At 34.8% G+C, this 5,227-nt stretch overlaps 1 pseudogene; it reads left to right on the forward strand.

Annotated features, from left to right (window-relative positions):
• The first annotated feature begins 785 nt into the window (after positions 1–785).
• LOC121757421 lies at positions 786–2,390 on the forward strand (annotated as a pseudogene).
• The last annotated feature ends 2,837 nt before the right edge of the window (positions 2,391–5,227 follow it).

Here is a 5,227-nt window from a genome sequence, read left to right on the forward strand (position 1 = left end):
AATTCCTGATCGTTTTTTTGATTATTCGTCCTGTAATTTAAATTTGTAAGTAGTCTGTTAGATGGTTGATTAATTAATCATCCTTCAATTATCTTTATTCCATGCGTTTAGAAAAATGTTTCCACTTGCTTCGACGGAAGACAGCAGGAGGAAACAACTAACAAAATTATTTTTAAGAATAAATAGCATAGAGAATAGTAATTTAAAAGAAGTTAAATAATTCACTTTGAGATTTTAAGCAGGATGAACGTCGCCCACATTATATCAAACCAGGTTTGTGATCAAATACTAAGTTAATGTGAGATTATAAGTAGGATGAGCATCGAAAATATTATATCAAACCATCAGCCTTTATGAGATTCTATTTTAAATTAATTAATTGGTGATAGGAGCAATCAATAAGACTGATATAGTTCAGGAGGTTATATCATAAATTTAAATATCAATAAGAAAACTTGCCTATAACAAAAATAAAATAGTTCCATTTGCAAACAATTTGTTGACTAGAAGACTTCCAATATCATATTGTAGCGAATAAATGATCGATTTTGTCTCATCATTTGGAGTGAAATTTTTGACGATTGGAATCAATGAGACAATCAAAATTATACACTGATTACCTACACGTTAATTGTTCAAAACTATACTTTGATTTCGTAAATTTACACGCTTATTGTTCAAAATTATACTTTGATTGCTCAATCGACGTGTAATTTTGGTCGTCATGTCAATTTTTCGTTCACCAAAAATTTTCCACAAGTCATTTTATTCTAAAAAATGAAACGATGAATACCAACGGTTATGACCTAAACAGTGAAACATATTCAGGTAAACGTCCTAAACGATAAGACAAAATCAATCATTTATCTCCAATAGCATTAATAGTTTCGTTTGCAAACAATTTCGTGAATTAGAAGAGTTAGTCTTCCACTATCTCAGTGTATCCCATCATAACACTTACTACAAGTTTCATTCGCACATAATTTTTTTACTTAGAAGAATGAGTCTTCCCACTCGCACGTTAATTGTGAAGATAGTAGTAATTCTTTGCTCATCATGATTTCTGCCTGTTATTTTCCACAATTAAGTCTCCTTGATTCTTCTTCGTCTTCTCCCTTAATTAATCTCTCCCCTTGATTTTCTTTCCTGAATTCTATCATTAGTTGTATAAATAGGTTGATCACTTCACTCCAAATTCTCACATCAAAACACATTTCAAATATCAACATGGCACCAACACTTGTAACTAAGCTTATTTTGACTGCATTTTTTGTGCTTCAGATTTGTGCGTTTGCGAGCGCACGCCGCACCTCATCAATGGCGAAGAGGCACCAGCAGTGGATGACGGGATTCGGGCGCAGCTACAAAGATGCCGCGGAGAAGGCCAGCAGGTTCAAGACTTCATCGACACCTTCAACGCCGGTGAGAACCGCTCCTACACGCTTGCCATCAACGAGTTCGCTGATCTCACTCATGAGGAGTTCCTGTCGACTAGAACTGGAGCCATGGTGGGGAAGGGATCTGCTCGGACCTCGTCTGCGTTCATGTTCTGGGGGGGCATCCGTATCCCTTGTTCTTAATTCCGCCCGCCGCTAATTACACACTCTTAAATCGAAAATTCTGAATACGCCTTTAAGACGTTGGTTTTTAAGTTTATAGTCAATTGACGTGAAACTTTAAGGGATGAGTTCTCATATTTGGCCAGTAACACATTTATACTTGATTCACACGTGCAGGAAGTTGTTGGGCATTTTCGGCAGTTGCAGCAACAGAAGGCATAAACCAGCTGACTACCGGGGATCTGCTATCTTTGTCCGAACAAGAGCTTATTGATTGCGACAACACCCAAAGCCTAGGATGCAACGGCTGATATCCCGACAAAGCGTTCCAGCACATCGCCGATAACGACGGCCTCTCACCCGACTCAGACTACATCTACGAAGCAACCGATGGCAGTTGCAGCCCTGAGCGAGCGACTTCCCGCGCCGGCAAGATCAGCGGGTACGAGAATGTCCCGGCCAACGACGAGGCGGCGCTGCTGAAGGCCGTGGCTAACCAGCCCGTCTCTGTCGTCATTGATGCTAGCGGAGCCGGGTTTCGGTTCCACAGCAGCGGCGTCTTCACGGGAGAGTGCGGGACGGAGATGAACCATGCGGTGACTGTCGTCGGCTACGGAGAAAGTAGCGACGGAATTAAGCATTGGTTGGTGAAGAATTCGTGGGGATCGGGATGGGGAGAGGATGGATATGTGAGGATTCAAAGGGAGAGTGGAAATGTGGAAGGACTTTAAATTATTATTATTATAAAAGTGTCACGCACATGAAAAGATAGTGCTATTTTATATGTGATACATTTATAAAAATTAATTATATACTATATTTTGTTGTTAATTTTTCATCACGAGTTTCATTTTATGAATCCAGCGTCAGTAATCCAAATTATATTATATGAAATTATATGGATATCAGTTGTGTGACTAGTTATTTAATAGTATTTCTAATTGATGAAACTTCGAATTAGTTTGTACTGTTGAACTATCAAAATTCAAATATTCTACCAAACAATCACGGATTAAAGGAACCAGAGCTTTAAGGGAACAAGAAGAATCGGATTATAAAGATGAAAACTTTGTTAAAATGTTAAGTAGCAAATGTGTATAAAATTAAGCTCGATAGTACTCCCTCCGTCCCAAATAGTTTGTCCCACTTTGACCGGGCACGAGTTTTACGAAATGTAATGAAAAGTAAGTTGAAAAAGTTAGTGGTATGTGAGTCTTACTTTTATATATTAGTTTAATAATAAAATGTGAATATGAATGAGTTAGTGGAATATGTGGTCTACTATTAAAAGTTGTAAAAAGTGAAATGGGACAAACTATGTGGGACGAACCGAAATGGGAAAATGGAATAAATTATCTAGAACGGAGGGAGTATAAATCAAACTGGTCGTTCCAATTACTACAATTTATTTTAAAATGAGTAAATAATGATAATATCAAGGGTTTCTGTCAATAATAGTATGCACGCGTTTGTACGAAAATATCTCACTCTCTTTGAAAGCTAAACCCTAAGGTCAAGAGCTAGCAACAAATGTTGCCTTTTATAAAAGAATTAATAAAAATACAATAAAATGGTGCTTTCAAAATCTCTTTTTGTAAGTGGGATTATAATTTTGATTGTTGTAAAGTTATTTTATGCCTATTACATGTAACTAATATATATGAGGTTTGCATTACATGCTTGCTGAAAAAAGAGTCATAACACAAACGCGAATTTTGATTATCATAAAATCAATATCTATATCTTGTTAAGTTTAGGGCAAATTGTCAAGCATTAACAATTTTGGTCAAATTTGGGTTAGTCCCATATACTTTCTAAAAAAACAATAAAAAACACAGAGTTTAACAAATACAGTATATAATTATCTAAGTCAAAATTTTCAAATGACCTATGTGTACAAATTTTAGTGACATGTCATATATGAATGTACAAATTTAAATGATGTACTAACATATATGTATACTGATTATAGTCATTTAAATTACGAAATATGATAAAATACCATTATATCCCTTAAGTTTCAACCAGATTAGTAGGTCACTATGTTTTAGATTTCCCAATTGTTTCATTGGTACAAATTGACGTATTTTGGTGGTGCTCGATATTGTAAATATTTTTCTTTATTTTTCCTTACTATTATTGCAAATAAGATTCGTTTCCTTCTTTATAGGTTACCATGCTTTCCATTTCACCTAGCGCGCTCTCTCTCTCTCTCTCTCTCATCAATCTATTTTAATTCCATATTAATTTAATAATTATTTATGATGAGAAATCATTTTCAATTCACATAACGTCTCCGTGGGTCTAAGGTCTTGTTTTTGCGCCATTGATTTTCTATCAAGATTTTTGTCATTCAGGTATAAGTTGTTTCATCACTTTCACTTCTCCATCAAAACTTGCCTAGTTAAAATTCTTGAGTTCCCATTGCAGTTTAATTTCTAATGACTATACAATTGATATTTTATTTGTTTCTGTGACTCTGTCAACAGCATTGCCAGTCATCGCAAGTCCAGCTAAAATTTTAACATCGATTATACGAGTGGTTTTTCCATAATTTTATTTCTCTATCCTACTTATAATGCGAGCATTTAATTTGTTTATAAATATCTTTCTCTTTGCAAGCTAAACCCTAATCGTACGTTAGCAAGAAACAAATGGAGCATTTTACTTGAAAAAGTGCATTTAAAATCTTACCTTTTGTAAGTGGGATTACGATCTTGATTGTTGTAAAATTATGTTATTCCTTGTACATATAATTAGTCTGATGTTTGAATCATATGCTTCCTGAAATATAAAGTTAGGGTTTGGTTTTTTTCTAGGAATTTTACCTTTACATGCATTCGTTTTTGGTATTTTGTAAAAATATCATCAACGGATTAACACTTCCTTGCATTATTGGTATCTAGATCGAGTTAGTGACGGATACAAAAAACCTGGAACATGTTTAGTAGGGTAGATAACTCATTTATATTTGGAATTTGATGACTGAAAATGACTCTATGTTTGGAATTCTATGACCAAAAATGACATATTTGGTCATAGAATTTCAAACATAGATAAGTTATCTATCTACCAAACATGCTCTCTACCTCTATGTATTGCTAAGTCTACTTCCTCCCCAGACAATTTATGAACAACGACCTATAAACCATGCAGCTTATTTCATTTCAACACCAATCACCAACCTTCAACGCCAATATTTTCCTAACTAATTCCAAAAAATTCTCCTCTCAAAACTCCATATTTACACAACAAAATAAATTTGAACAGAAAAATTGAAAAAAGGCAAATCACCTACAGATAATAATGACTCAACCCTAATTCTGGCCTGGATTATATGCGTAACCTAATGAACTCCAAGAACCAACATAATTATACTAATAACTCAAGAAATAACACCTTGACAGCGGATATAATGATCACAAAGTAACACCACACCCTTCTCTCTCACAATATTTTAATTCCATACTAATTTAATTATGATGGAACTAGCATAATCTAACTACCTAGGTAGTGTATCTCATTGGGTCTTGAATCTTCTCCTACCTCTGATTTTCCATCTTAATTTTTGTCATTACCTTTCCTATGCTTGAGGTCTGAATACCTCCTGCCCTATCCCTCTATAAATACCTTCCTCACTTCACTTCAACTCCTCACATAAAAAAAAC

Source organism: Salvia splendens, chromosome 12 (assembly GCF_004379255.2).
Source record: "Salvia splendens isolate huo1 chromosome 12, SspV2, whole genome shotgun sequence".
Taxonomy (NCBI): domain Eukaryota; kingdom Viridiplantae; phylum Streptophyta; class Magnoliopsida; order Lamiales; family Lamiaceae; genus Salvia; species Salvia splendens.